The 16,125-nt window shown below is 36.3% G+C and overlaps 1 long non-coding RNA gene across 1 annotated transcript; it reads right to left on the bottom strand.

Annotated features, from left to right (window-relative positions):
* Window positions 1-1,929: 1,929 nt before the first annotated feature.
* Window positions 1,930-15,131, bottom strand: LOC139073380 (uncharacterized). The gene is made up of 3 exons (XR_011522037.1): window positions 14,966-15,131; window positions 5,123-5,176; window positions 1,930-3,496 (listed from the first exon to the last, which is right to left on the bottom strand). It is a non-coding gene; the product is annotated as an uncharacterized lncRNA (long non-coding RNA).
* Between the last annotated feature and the right edge of the window lie 994 nt (window positions 15,132-16,125).

The following is a 16,125-nucleotide window of genomic DNA, read 5'->3' as shown; positions in this document are numbered from 1 at the left end:
ATTTGTGGGAAAAGTTAGTAATCGTCCTATTTCAGAAGAGACAGGAAGACAGTTCCTTCCAACTGATAGAAAGGAAAACTACCCAAAGCTTTGATTTATTTTTGTTGTGGTAGAAACACATAACGTAAAATCTACAGTCTTAACCAGCTTTAAGTGTACAGTTGGTACTGCTGAGTGTGATTCCCATTGTTGTAAAACAGAGCTCTAGAGCTTTTTCATCTTGCAAATTTGAAACGGTATACCAATTAAACCACACCTCCCTTCTTCCTCTTCCCACAACACCTGGTAACCTCCATTCTACTTTCTCTTTTTATGAATTTGATTACTTTAGATACCTCATGTAAGTGGAAGCATACAGTATTTATCTTTTGGTGACTGGCTTATTTCATTAGCATATGTCTTTAAGGTTCATCCATACTGTAGCATGTGACAGGATTTCCTTCCTTTTCAAGGCTGAATAATATTCCATTTCATGTATATATCAAATTCCACTTGTTCATTCATCCGTCAATGGGCAACTTCCACCTCTTGACTGTTGTGAATAGTGGTTCTCCAAAGATTTCATCTTATTTTACTTTTCTAATTTAATCTAATTTTTAGGCTTATGTCAAAACAAATATGGGAGAGCATATTTAGTTAATTGGCTAGGAGTTTTTGTTTTGCTGTAGAACTAACCAAAATACTAAATACAAATAAATGAATTTTAGATTTAGTGGCCCAAATAGATGAATCAGATTCAGGTTCTCCCAGAGCAGAATCAAAGAGAGAAATCTACTCTAGGAGAGATTGTGGGAATTGGGAGTGGGGAGGAAATTGGGATCAGTTGAGATGGGAGGTGAGAAGCAGGGTTGATTTGCAGGCCTCAATAATCTAGTAACCCAGGCAGGCACAGGAGACAAGTCCTTTGGTGCAGGAAAGTTAGGGATTTAGAAAATGGGCCTTCACTGGAAGTGGAGGCCTTTGAAAGCTACACCATCAATGAAAGGGTAGACAAAAAGAAGCTCACATAGCTGTTTAAGATGATAATAAGGAAGGCCTTTGCTCTAGTTAGACAAGGAAGTGTCCTCTGGGAATTACTAACTTTTTACTACTTCTTACATGACTTTGGTATTTGAATTAATACAACTAAACTTAGAAAATAACAGTCTCGGCCACAGCAAGTACCCGCCAAGATCCAGAGGAACGGGAATTCTCATATACTGCTAGTGAGAATGTAAAACAGTACAATTGCTGTGGAAAATTGTTTGGCAGTTCCGTAAAAAGGTAAACAAACGCCTACCATATGACCCAGGCATTGCACTCCTAGCTATTGTATTTGTGATAGCCCCAACTGGAAACAATCCAAATAACCACCACCAAGTGAATGTATAAACAAACTGTGGTGCATCCGTACCATGGAATACTACTCAGAGATAAAAAGAAAGAAACTATTGATACACACGATAACCCGGATGAATATCAAATTTTGAAATCAAAATATTAAAATTATTATGCTGAATGAAAGAAGCTATGCAAAAAATTGTACACACTACAGGATTCCATTTATTTACAATTCTGGAAAATGCAAACTAATATTTAGTGATAGGAAGTAGATCACGGATTGCCTGGGACAGGGCTAGAAGGAGGGATGGGATACAAAGTGGCACAATGAAACTTTGAGTTGGTGAAAATGTTTATCTTGATTGTGGAAAAGTGTTCACAGATTTATATATATATCAAACTAGATAAAATTTTGTACTGTAGCATTGGGCATTTGAAATAGGTTACATTCATTAAAAAACCATTGCTAATGCAAGAATTGCTACAAAATCTACTGAATACTTGTTGCATAAAACTTAAGGTTATTTTAAACTTCATGGGGAAGAGCAAATATCAAGAATAGACAAGTTGCTTTGAAAAAAGAGAATAAAGTATGCATTGAGAGGTATTACTCCTACAAAATATCAACATTTATTGTTAACTTCTCCTAATTAAGACACGTATTATAAAAATATTACAGAGCACAACAAACAAAGCAGTGTAGCAGAGTCCTGAGACAGACCCGTACAAATATGGAAAAGCTGCATCTCAGAGGTGGAATTACAGACTAGAGGAGGAAGATGACCTGTTTAATAAATATATACAAAAATAACTTTCAGATGGATGAGAGACCAAACCACAAATCTTGCCAGCATTTACAAACAAATATAAAGATATACAACAATGACCTCAAGGAAGGAAGATTTTCTAAAGGTGTTAAAAGCATAAGTCAGACAGCAACTAGAAGTACATTACATTTTAAATCTTCTGTTTAACAAAGGATACTATATTATACACATTGGGAAGAGGTATTGGGGATAAATATCTCATATATAGATGTGTATATCTCGTAAAGAATTAGGACCCATAAGAGATGAAGAACATCTACAAATGAATAAGAAAAAGACAACGAACTGAATGAAAAGCAAATAAAGATGTGACCATTTACAAAAAAAAGAAACCTAAATGACCCGTAAACATGCAAAAAGTTTAATTTTATTGGCAATCATAGAAAGCAAATTAAAACAAAAATTATATATATTAGACTGACCGAAGTTTTAAAAAATATGGCAAAACTGAATGTCAGCAAAGAATTCCCATCTATCATGGTGAGGGTATAAATTGGTATAATCACTTTGGAGAGCAATTTGACAATTTCCAGTAACTTTTAAGACTTGTATACCTTAAAACCCAGAAATTCCATTTCTTGACTTATCCACTATAGCAACTTACAAACATATGCCTAATAAAACATATACATATTTTCCTTTCAGCAATATTTGTAATAGCAAAACCAGAAAAATCCTAAATACCTACCTACAGAATAAATAAATTATAGCATTTTCATTGTCATTGAAAAAAAATGAACTAGAAAATTTATCAACAAGCATAAAACTAAAAAAATAGGCCCATTAAAGACGGCAATTCAAGATATCATATAAACGTTATGACACCAACGCTGCACTTTCAGGTTTAATAGATTTGCGGTAAAAATACAAGATAAACATGTTCATGGAAACGATAAATACAAAATTCTCTATGATGGTTACATCTAGAGAAGGGAGACTGGGAAATTTCTTTGAAGAGGGATATATAGAGGCTGTCAACTGTATCTACATTGTTTGACTTCTTAAGACTAAACTTAAAATATTTCGGTCCAACACAACATAAGGTTATTTTGATCAGAGTTATGTACAAACTCTTGAAATTATTCATAAGCCAACAGCAGTGAGGGAATGGGTTAGAAGGTATCTGACTGTGTGACAATGTTATTTTAAAATATTCAGTTTTGGCATCACCTGCTCCTGTATCCGTATGGCTTGTTGCTTGACGTTGTAAAAAGAAAAATCAGCAGTTCAGGAAGCTTGGGTAGTTCTGGTTCGAGGATATCCAGACATGCTCAGCCTTTTTCCTACACTGGCTTTCTTTTGTACATGCTGATCAATTACTGCAAGCATTCATGTATTCCTGGGTTACTCTGGGCAATGAATTTTACAGGTTAAAGACTCCATGGGAAGTTTCTGACAAGTTTTAAGACTTCCTTGTTTTTCTAATCCATTGTCCAATCATTTGGGTGGTAAAGTTACAGAGCATTTAACCAGGACTCAGAAAACTATCTTTAGCTAATTTTTTGACCTTGTGAAAATTTCATAAGCTCTCTGTACTTACCATTTTTTTTGTAAAATACACTTTGAACTAGCTTGCTAATAACCATCTTTCCAGTTCTAAAGATTTCAAATTTCCTTTCTAAAATTAATTTACATTGTTAGCCTAAAGGAAATCATTATAATTTTATCTACTACATTGACACAGTCTCATTGTGACAAAACTTTAGGATGTCTAGCTTGAGGTCTCAGATATTATTTGCTGACATTAATTCTCTGAAGACATAATTATAATTGGTTTATCAGCTAAAAGCATGATCAGAGGACTTTTATCAGAGTACAATGAAAATGTACACATATATTCTTTCAAGCTAAAGATTCATGTACCAAAGATTTAAGCGTGAACCAATTGATTTGCAAACTGTTCAGGGAACTTAGATCCTTCTAGGATATGAATTAAGCTTTGGTCACAGCAGTGTCTTCCTTCTCCAAACTGTGTTTCATTGACACCCCATAATTAATTGGCTTTTAAATAAATGTTCTCTTTGTATTTCCCTACCTGGCAAGAAATTAAGCAAAATTTTCACTTGAAATAACTTTTAGAAAAATTTTAAAATGTCTCTGTCATTTGAGTTATTGTTTCCTCAAAAATATAAATAGTTCAAGAACATTTTGGGTACTAAGAGTTGATTGTTCTTTAGCTTGGTATAAATAGGAAAGCTCACTTATGATATTTCTTTAATGAGGTATGTATGACATTAACTTGTAATGAGATGCTTTCAAAGATAGAGCTACAAATACCCTAACAGTCTGCTACAGATTAAAGCTAATACTTTCCCAATGGTTGGAAACTCTGTTAAACGCTCCAATTGTCATCACCACCACCCCACAAAAGTAATTCTGTGATATACATAAAAATATAAGTTTTTTAAACTTAAAAATGGTATTGCATGTTTAAACCTCATCAACTGTGTAATGAACTGTATAAAAATGTATCTACATGAACCCTTCCCACAATTTCCGTAAAGTTTAGTCTTTTTCTTAGCAGTGTGGTAAAATAAATTCTAGGGAAAATCTATTCCTAAATAACTCTTTCTGGCTACTAATTAGGGTTTTAAATGAAATAATTCACAATATATGAATCAAAAAGAACTATGTATTGAGTTTTAAACAGTGTATACAATGATGCTCTTGTATGATCTCTTATCCGATACTTAAGCAGGGAAATTAGTCTGCTGTGTTACTCTAGGCAATTTGGCAGAATTTCTATATATGGTACAAATGGACAATATTTTAATTTTCATTGATTTGAAAGAAAATTAGTAATATCACAAGATTGAATTATGTATAAACAGTAATTTGTTGAAAAATAATTATTTCAAATGTTTAGTGGCATCAATATTTCATCATATACTATAAAATATGCAGGTTGTAGAAGACAACTACGTAGGTCTTTCAAAAAAGTCTGATTCTCCCAGGTGTATTTGTTAATATTTTACCTGTCAGTCTTGACTTTCCAACTGGATTGAAAGCTTCATATATCTTCTGAGGTTCTGAGAAAATAGAAGAAACTAATTAAATATATGATGTTTGTTGTAGTTTCAAAATACTCAGATCTATTATTTTGGAAAAATTTATTTTTCACAGTTAGTATAAACAAGCCTAAGGGTCTTTTGATGATGGCCAAATATAGATCTTTACTGTTTAGCTTGTGACTGGAATGTGAACCTTAATTCCAAAAATTATAAATTTAATAAGATTTTTATTAATTGAGTTCATCGACAAAAGAAGCTGTGGACTATTCTCAGGTTATTTAACTATGGATTAAAGGCTCAGGAGAGCTGGGAAATGACGTATTAGTGTAACCTTCTCTTTGCTATTTCCCCAGTGAGTAACCAAGTAGTCCTTGAGTTGTCCCAAATCTGTTTATGGCAACTATACTTATTATTGTAATTATATAATTTAGTTAATGTCACAACAAACCAATTAATATCACATAAAACCAATAAGAAATGAGTGACAACTGAACAAAGTTATAATTTCTATGGAAACTTAGTTGAAAACTTTGAAAATATTGATAATAATAAGGTGAGTTCTAAAGAAATATATGTTAAATTAGCTTTGATGAGATAATTGTAAAATATAGAAGAAAATATCATAAAAATCTTAAACAAATCTACATCCAGGGAGATTCACAAGTGTCTTATTTGCTTGCTCGTCCTTAACAGTCTGGAAGTCACAGACGGTGCTTTATGGGTGTGGTTTACACACAAAGACTATAGGAAGTCCAGTCATTGGATCCACACCCAAAGATTTGCCCATGCATTAAAAGAACATGAATGAGTGCACATTTTTTACATGTTATGGTATGTATATATCATTTGTATTTTTCTCATCTTAATAGACTTTAAAAACATTAATCTACTACCAACTGCTCCTAATCATTTGAGAATAGAGGGCATCTATTTTAAATGCCAGGCAAATTATGGATATTGGGAATGGAGTGGTGAATGAAGTCCTTGCAACTTTGAAAATCACTTTGTGTAGGAGAGAGGGTGAGACAGGCATGGGAAGACAGACAATAAATATAAAAGCTAATAATCAAATGATAATTACAAGTTAACCTAAGGTCCTAAGTGCTATGAAGAGACTATAAACATACAGACTAGTAGAGAGTGATAGACAATTACTTTGATTATGGTGGTCAGGGAAAGCATCTTTGAAGAGCAGGAATTTGAACAGAAACTTGAAAATAGTCATGAAAATACCTGGGGCAAGAGAACACCAGACAGAAAAAGGTTAGACAGATTTAAGGAACATCTAGAAGGCCACTGTGGCTGGACAGTTGTGAATAATGGGGAGAGTGGAGAAGTTAAATTCAGGGAGATGTGTAGGAGTCAGTTCACATAAGGCTTTTTAGATAATGACAAGTCTCTTGATAAGGGTTTTGACTTTAGTTTAAACGCAATGGGAAGCCACTGGAGAGTTTTAAGCCAGTATATAATATAATCAGATTTATACTCTCATTTCTACTTTAAAGTGATCACTCTGGCTGCTTTATGGAGAGGCAAGGCTAAAAGCCAATATAGAAGTACTGCTGAATCTCAAGGGTTAGCATGGTAGCAATGGAGATGGCAATCTGTGATTTGATTTAGTATTTTTTCTAGAAAGCGGCCAACAGATTTTGCTGATGATATAAGTGAAGTGGAAGAGAGAGGAATCAAAAATAACTTGTGAATTTTGGGCTTAGCATCATTAGCAGAGATTAGGATGACGAGGGGAGGGATAGATTTGATCTCTGGGGCAAGTGGTAATCAAGTGATCAGTTCTGAACAATAATTTCAAGGTTAAGTTGCCAATTTGATATTTAGGTAGAGACATCAAGTAGGCAGTTGGACATACAACTCAAGATCTCAGTAGAGGGGCTATAGCTGGAGAAATAAATTTAAAAATAATCAGGATATATGTATATTTGAAAGCATAGGTCTGGATGAGCCCATCTAAGGGATGGTCAAGTCCAGAAAAGAGAAGAAAAAAGAACTGAGACACAAGGCAAACTTTCCTTAAGAGTTAGGACCAGGGAGAAGGAGCCAAAAAGCAGCAGACAAGGAGGTATAGAAAATTAGATAACTTTGTTGTAAATGAAAGTTTAAAAAAATGCTGTTTTGAGAAAGAGAATGGACTCAATAGTATACATGGTTGGGAAAGATAAAGACTGTTGTGACTTTGATAACATATTTAGAGCCCTTCTCAGAGCTCTTCTTTTGAGTAATAAGAAAACGCCTAGGGTGTCTTAAAAGTAGACAGGAAGACGTGGACCCCACAAGTGTAAATGACTTGTTTAAGGAATTTTGCTATGAATAGAAGAGAGAAATGGATGGGAGCTCTAGAGGGATATTAGGTCACCAGAAGAGTAGAAGAGAGCTAATACTAGCTGAGGCATGTTGCTATGCCAGAGAGGGTAAGGCAGGTGTGAGGGAGGAACTGAGGATACGGAAGAGACGTAGAACACCACAGAAGTAAAATCCTTGGACACGCAACAGACATTGGGTCCACGCGTAACTGTAGAGATTGACCTAAGACAAACGCGAGGCACTTATTTTATTGTGAAGGAAGGAAATGCAGAGTAAATGAGTGCAGATGCAGAGGGAAGATTTGTGTTGGTAACTTGAGTCCACTCCCGTTTGATTACTTTGTGGTTAAGAGCATCGCTCTGGGGCTGACAGCCAAGGTTCAGCTCTTAGCCTGGCCTCTGACCACTTGCTAATCTTGGACAAGTTCCTATGTGGCTTCATTTCTTCATCTGTAAAGTGTAGAACTACCTTATAAGGTTGTTGTGAGGATGTAATGATTCATTAAATTAGTTAATATATCTGCTACACTTAGAGTAGTGTCATAATTCTTTGTTTGAGCTGAGCTAGCAGCTAAGAATGAGGAGACAAATAAAAGGGGATTCTGGAAAGTTTTGTTTTTCTTAACGTGTTGTTTGTCCTGACAATCTACTAGGTATTATTTTAAATGCTTTAAATGTATGAATATATTAAATACCCACAACATCTCTATTAGACATATAGATAAGAAATTTGCCCAAGCTCACACAGCCGGTAGTGCCAGAGCTAGTATTCATGCTAAGGCAGTCTGCCTTCAGAGCCCGAAATCTTTGCCTTTTTTAAGGAGGATTTTTTTTCCCTTACATTTGTGTTGAGGTACAAAATATATAAAGTATCAACAAAGAAGATATACAAATAAACACATGAAAATATGTTCAGCATCATTATTCATCAGGGAAATGCACATTAATAGTATAATGTCACACCTATCGGATGCATAAAATGAAAAACAGTGATAACATCAAATGCTGGTGAGGATGTAGAGAAACTAGATCACTCATGTATTGCTCTTGGGAATTTAAAATGGTACAGATACTCTGGGAAATAGTCTGGCAGTTCCTTTCAAAACTATAAATGGACTTATCTTAAACCTCAGAAATTGCACTCTTGGGCATTTAGCCCAGAGAAGTGAAGACTTATTTTCATGCAGAAACCTGCTCATGAATGTTTGTAGCAGCTTTATTCATAATAGCCCCAAACTGGAAACAGCTCAAATGGCTTTCAGCAGGTGAATGGTTAAACGAACTGTGGTATAGCCACACCATGGATTCAGCACTGAGCAATAAAAAGGAACAAACTGTTGGGACACACAGCAACTTGGGTGAACCTCAAGGAATTATGCTGAGTAAGAAAGCCAATCTCAAAAGATATATACTCCATGATTCCATCATGTTACATTCGTGAAATATCATCATTAGAGGAATGAGAACAGATTAGTAGCTGCCAGGGATTAGGGACAAGAGAGAAGATTGAGAGGTCTGTGCTATCGATGGCTAGCACAAGGTAATCTTGTGTTGATAGAATAGTTGACTATCTCGATTATGATGGTAGTTATACAAGGCTACACATTAATAAAATTGCATTAAGCTATGTACATAAAAGAGTACATAATAACCTTTGACATCTGAATAAGCTCTAGCAATTGTACTAATCTCAATGTCTTGGTTTTGATATTCTATTATAGTTGTGTGAGATGTGAACTTTGAGGGACGCTGGGGAAAGGATGGACATGATTCGCCTCTACATTTTTTTACAACCTCCTGTGAATCTATACCTGTTTCAAAATAAAAAGTTTTTAAAAAAATACGTAAAGTGAAATACAAAAACGTGTCATTCCCAAGTGCACAGCTCAATGAATTTTCCCACATGCACACGTCCATGTAACCACCATCCAGAAAAAGAAATAGAACCATTCCAGCACTCTGCAAGGTTTCCATGTGTCTTTCCGAGTTACTACCCACTTACTCAGACTTCTATCACCACTCTGACTTCTATTACCATCGATAAGTTTTTGCTGATTTGGAGCTTTGTGCAAATGGAATGAATCCAATGGCAAATAGTCTCATGCCTCTGGCTCCCATCTGTGTTGGTACATGCATCAGCCATTGCTCTTTTCCATTGCTGTGTGTAAATACACCACATATTTTTTTGCTTTGCTGTTGATGGCTATTTGGGTTGCTTTCTAGTCTCTGGTCATCTTGAATTAAACTGCTATGATTGTTCTTGCATGTGTATTTTGGTATATACATTTTTTTTCTTGGGAATGTGCCTGGAAGTAGAATTGCTTTAGTGGATAGAGCCAAACAATTTTGAATCAACTACACTTCCACGTGCTAAGTGTGAGAGATCCAATTGTTGTACCTCTTTGCTAGCCCATGGAACCTGTGATCCTAACCTCCAGGCTATATATAGGAGTGAGGAAAAGACGTGAAATAAATAGTAAATACAGCAGAGAGTAGCAAAAGGACTCTACCTGGAAAGTATGGTAGGATTACTGAGATGAGTAAATATCCATTTGAAATTTCATGATCCTAACTTTCAAGGAAAAGGAGTGGTCTTCACTGTGTGGTTTTCTCCATCAGAATTCATCTGCTTGGGTGCTGATATAGGTTGTTGGATTTAATCACGGTATTTTGGAAAAAACAAGTGGAGCAGACTGGAGTCCTTTGAAGCACTTAATGCCTTGTAGCTGGGAAGTTTGTAGATGGTGGCAACAAGGAGAGACAATGCATGCTTCTAAAAGTGGTGATGACCATATTTTGAGGTACTATATGTTTCTTGGGTTTTTTTTTTAATCAGCAGGGTGTTTTGTTTTGTTTGCAGAGGAAGATTTGCCCTAAGCTAACATCTGTTGCCAATCTTCCTCCTTCTTTCTTCTTTTTTGCCCCCCAAAATCCCTTAGTTGTGTATAATTGTAAGTTCTTCTGGTTCTGTGTGAGCTGCTGCCACAGCATGGCTTCTGACAGACCACTGGTGTGGGTTCCACGCTGGGAACCAAACCTGGGCTGCTGAAGCAGTGTGCCCAAATTTTAACCACTTGGTCATTACGGCTGGCTTTCTTGTTTTTTTTTTTCTAAGAACCTCAATTTATCCTTTGCATCTTTTTTTATTTTTTGGTGAGGAAGATTGGCCCTGAACTAACATCTGTTGACAACCTTCCTCTTTTTGCTTGAGGAAGATTGTCCTTGAGCTAACATCCATGCCAATCTTCCTCTATTTTGTGTGTGGGTTGCTGCCATAGCATGACTTGATGAGCGGTGTGTTGGTCTGTGCCCACGATCTGAACTCCTGAATCCGGGGCTGCCAAAGCAGAGCTCATGAACTTAACCACTACACCACCGGGCCAGCCCCCTCCTTTGCATCTTTTAAACCTTTTTATATACACCTTTTAGAGAGTGTGCAAATTCTTAGTATCTATAAGAAACTACTTTTGACAATCACGGCAGACAAAATTGCAGCAATGTGTTGTTGTTTACACATCAGTATCTCCCATTTTGCTTTTATGTTGCTTGCGCTTTTTACCAGCAGAGCCCATTGTTTGATATTCTCTATAGAACTTCATGCACTTTAAAGTTTACACATTCTATAGTCCATCCATTATCTTCTCTTTCAAAGCTTTTAGAAACATAAAAGGAGACAATGTTATTATCACAAATTTCTGATTCCAGTTCCCCATATATTTGTTAAATCTGTTCTACAATCCTGCCATTTAGAAGGTTTCATTGAGACTTCCCTTCAGAGATGCCACTGCCTTTTCATATCCTACCTACTAACAAGGCTTAGCTGAGGAATGTGCAGGAAAACAAGATAGTATTAATTATTTTTAATATAATGATTATTGATAAAGGTTTCTCAAAGTAGTTCTGGGTTTTACAGAAAATCAGTTAACTTTTTATTATCTTTTTGCAAATAATTCTGTTAAGAAGTTATCAGTGCATGCAGGTGTATGTTTATAACTGTGCACTGTAAAAGGTTTTATGATCCTGTGGACTGGGCCCTCTCTTTTAATAAAATCATTTTCACTTCATTATGTAAAATTCTTGACCAAGAACTTTGGCTAGAGTGACTTGACCTTATTTATTATGCTCCTCCTCAGTTACAGCCATAACAGCAATTTTAAAATTCCTACTACACAGTTGAATTTTTCCAAAAATATTTTTGAAATAAAAATGCTATTTTAAAAAATTCTAGAAAATACTCTTTTGTATTTCATGACAACTTAAAACATAGAATGATTCCTAACGCTAGATCTATCCACAGTATTGGGAGGCATTATGATTTTTAGTGGTTTTGGTGACTACTTCTGATAGAACACCCTATGTTTCTTCAGTTCATGACGTATGATGTTAAAGGTAGTTGGAATGACCTTGCAGATGAAAAATACCAGCTCAACAGTAAATTAGCTTCTCTTTACATAATTTATAAAAACATGTTCATGTTACTACAATATCATTTAACATTTTTATTGAGTTATTCTTATAAAGGAAAAATATAGTAGGCTTCAAGTTTCCAGATATAGGGAGAACCAAGTTTCAACTTCCTCCTAATTTCAAACCCAAAATGTTCTTATTTTGTTGGGAGAACTTGTCTAAGGGTACAGAAATTATTGTTATCTAATGCCATAGCCCCTTTCTATAAATATACCAATTTGATAGTTTTATGAATTTATTTTGAGGAGAGAAGATCTTCGAAGGCAAGATTAAGACTGAATCTATTCTCAGCATTTCCAAGGTCTACAATGCAATTGGTTGTAAAAAGTGGAAACCAATTCTGATTTGCATAAGCCAAAGGTAAGTATTATTAAAAGGGCATGTGGGGCCACAGAATGAATGGGAGGCTGGGAAGTAGGCTTGCCTCCAGCAGAGCTGCTTAGAGCCGGAAAGCTAGAAGCCAGTGGCTATCTTTTAGCAGAAACAGTAAGGCTAGGTCTTGTGAGGCTCTAAGGACATCGTCTCTACTGCAGCGTTGAAAGTATTCTTCTTGTTCTTCATTGTCTGAGACATTCACACAGGAGACAGACCTGGTTGGGGGCATCTGATTAGCTGTTGCAAGGAAATATGCGTATATTGCCCTTCTGGTGTTTGTTGTGGGAGGCAGACCATTGCCTTTCAACAAAATGGCGCACAGTAGGGAACTCCTGCCAAATAGGAAGGAAGGATGGAAGCCCATCAACTAAAGGAAAATATCAAATTCACAAATGACCTTTTCTTAAAAGGTTATTAAAAAATTAAATATATACATACATATATACACACACATTTATGTGTGTGTGTGTATAATATATATTTGTCTATATATAAATTAAGTATATATATATATATATACACACACACATGCATTTCATGTAAAAATACATGTACAGTTTACACATACATTTCAGAAGAAATAAAAGTCTTCCGAAGAAAGAGATTCTAAAGTTCTTTTTTCTACGATTTTTCTCGCTCCTTTTCCCCTTCCTGAGCCATATACTATTTTAATCCAGAGAGAAAGTATTCTGACTGCTGGTTTCCTTGACCTCTGTGCAATGAATCAGTGTGTAAACTATGTGAATAAAACACATATAGCATTTTTCAATGATATCATCATCTCATAGAAAACAATGTACAATTGTCCCATTATTTCTCTTCTCAACAGAAAGAGGAGAAATTGGAGTTGCTTATTTTCATATGGACTGGACAAGCAATGCTGTCACAGGTGCTGCATGATGGGTGCCACATATGTGACCCTGCTGCCCCGAGCAAGCTCCGTGGCATGCTTCCCTCAACCCTCTCTTCACCAGGGGTCTGTGCCTCTGGGGACGCTGTGGCTGGGCTAACCTTTCCCAGCTGCGCCCTGAGCTCTCGCTCTCCTCTCAGCACCTTGCCAGGAAGAGGCTGAGGGCTTCCGGCAGCTCCGGCCACGGGGGTCCTGGCTAATTAGATTTCTACTCTCGATGGACTTTCAAATGATGTAGTTTAAAGTTCCAATAATAAGTGGCAGTTTCTCATGCGAATGCTGCATCTCAGAAGGGGAACCAGGATCCTTAGTCTAAAAGTTTTAAAATGTGACTTTGTGATCAGAGATGAGGCAACGTAGAAAACTACATAATTTTGGATAGTAACTAGGAGATAGTTAAAAACATAGATAAACAAGTAATCACAAAGTTTGATCATAAAGTTTGAAGACAATCTCGCTCCAGACGCGTAAAGTCTTTGAAGAAAACTAATGCTTCCATTTTCTTTTCCTTATATTTAATTAAAATATATAGAGAACAATAGATAGCTCTGTTTACAATTTAGGATTATATCTAAAGCTCTATTATTTACAAAGTAAAGAGTAATCTAAATGGATTGTATTTGATGACAATATTAAACAGTTAAGAAAATTATTCTCCATTAAGTTTGTCTCTGTATACAAAAGTAGGGCCACTCTTAAATGCAATTTCTCCATGACACTGACCCAGTTTTTAATGATAAAAACCTAAGTAACCGGGGCTGGCCCCGTGGCCGAGTGGTTAAGTTCGCGCGCTCCGCTGCAGGCGGCCCAGTGTTTCGTTGGTTCGAATCCTGGGCGCGGACATGGCACCGCTCATCAGACCACGCTGAGGCAGCGTCCCATATGCCACAACTAGAAGAACCCACAACGAAGAATACACAACTATGTACCTGGGGGCTTTGGGGAGAAAAAGGAAAAAATAAAATCTTTAATAAAAAATAAAAAAAATAAAAAAAAAAAAAAACCTAAGTAACCTATGGAATTTTAGTTATTTTCCTTTTGGACTTTCTTGATATTTATGTTTTCTATTAAAATATAAGAGGATAGATTTCAGCTCACTTTTCATGGAGAAAGGGTTACCCTTCTAAAAATTTTTTGGCATATTTAAGTTGCAATACTCAAGTTGCAAAGTTTTCTGGTGTTTAGAGATGGTGCACCAAAGAAAGCTTATTTGGGAAGCAAAGTTGGCTGAAATCCTTTACAGATGCAGTCAGGGCAACTGGAAAACAAAAGTAGAAAATGCATACATCCAATGTCATCTAGGTAATCTTAGTTGTGATCGAAGCCTGTCTTTCTTTCCTTTTAGAAACACTGAGTCTTTGCAGAAGTGGGTTAAGAGAGGGGACACCTGCTTTTCATTTGAGAGTTGACAGGCCATCAAACATTACTGAATCTTGCTTAATTCTTAGCATTCTTTTCCCTGTTCCGATTTTATTTTCATTCTATGCTCTTCACTGTAAATTAATTTTTCAGCCCAAACGTCCAAACTAGTTTTTACTTTAAAAACCAGCTTGTCTCTTACCTTCCTGCCTTCATCTTTTCTTCTGTTAAGTTATTCTATTGTCATTTCTTTATTCCTGGGCTTCAGTGAGTCACTCACTGTCCCCACAACCCTGCTGAGCCACCTCCCCAAGCATGAAGTTACTTTATAGCAGCTGCTCTTAACCACCAAGAAGAAAAATAAAATTGAAAACAAACCTCGTTATTTGTAAGTGGAAGTGTGAGAAGAAAAGTACTCCTTTGTTTGCATAGTCACAGGTTCTCTTGGCTTTTTTTCCAGTTTAGTGGTAGAAGGTGAGTGCATCCAACACAGGAGCATATTTTATATCCCTTAAACTGGGGGAGAATGACAGGAAATAGTTCTAACCAGGGATAGAATGACCGACTTTTGCCCATTGTGGTAGTACACAGAGAGAGTACTCACATTGCTGAGAAATGATCCGTTTCCCAGAGGTTTTTGCAAATGAAATACACTTTATCCTGCTAATGCCTTCCCCTCTTGCTTTTAAGTTGCTAAAACTTCATGAAAACGAGGCAAGAGACGGGGAGGGGCCACTTTCTCTAGATATATCAAAGAAGAGCTATTTTTTTCTGTTTAATTTTTTAAAAATTTCCAAACGTTTTTTTCTCCCTCTTTTTCCCCCTCCTCCTTCACATCATTGGGTCACAGAGAGGTGAAGTTACTTCAAACATTTCCTGAAAATTGACAAATAAACAAATTCACAGGAGTAAAGTTAGCCATAGTAGTGGACATTTGTTTAGGCTGATGAAAGAAACGAGATTTGATTCAAGGACTCTTTGCTCTTCCAATCTGAGCTTGCCTCCAGCAACACCAAAACAACTTTCTTCTTTATAACTAATGTTTTTAGCTCATTGATATGGGGCAGGGGCCACTTCACAGCTTTGGGGAACTGTATGAAGGTTTCTGGGTGCAGAGGACTGGCTGTGATCCCCAGGTCAGCTTCTGCAGCCTCTGCCACTTTAGCAGTCACCCTCAGGGCGGAGGTGATGGACACTGGAGCCATTCTAGTACAAGGGGGGCTGCTCTTTACCAAAAATTCTTGGAAAAAGAATTTCAGAAAAATTTCAACTTGGGTGCAATGAAGACAATGGGTTGGAGGAGCCCACCTAGAAACAGGGAAAAATGTGTTAGGCATCCTGAATTTAAAATTGATGGTGTACTTGGCAGAATAATGATGCCTTTAAGATCTCAGGTACCAATCCCTGGAACCTGGGAAGATGCTCAGTTAGACGGCAAAAGTGAATTAAGGTAGCAGATGGAAGTAAGGTTGCTAATCATTCGCTGGCCTTAAAATAAGTGATCCTGGATTATCCAGGTGGTCCCAATGTAATCACAA

The sequence above is a fragment of the Equus przewalskii genome, chromosome 9, assembly GCF_037783145.1.
Source record: "Equus przewalskii isolate Varuska chromosome 9, EquPr2, whole genome shotgun sequence".
In the NCBI taxonomy this organism is placed as follows: domain Eukaryota; kingdom Metazoa; phylum Chordata; class Mammalia; order Perissodactyla; family Equidae; genus Equus; species Equus przewalskii.
This window is presented reverse-complemented; position numbering and strand designations above follow the sequence as displayed.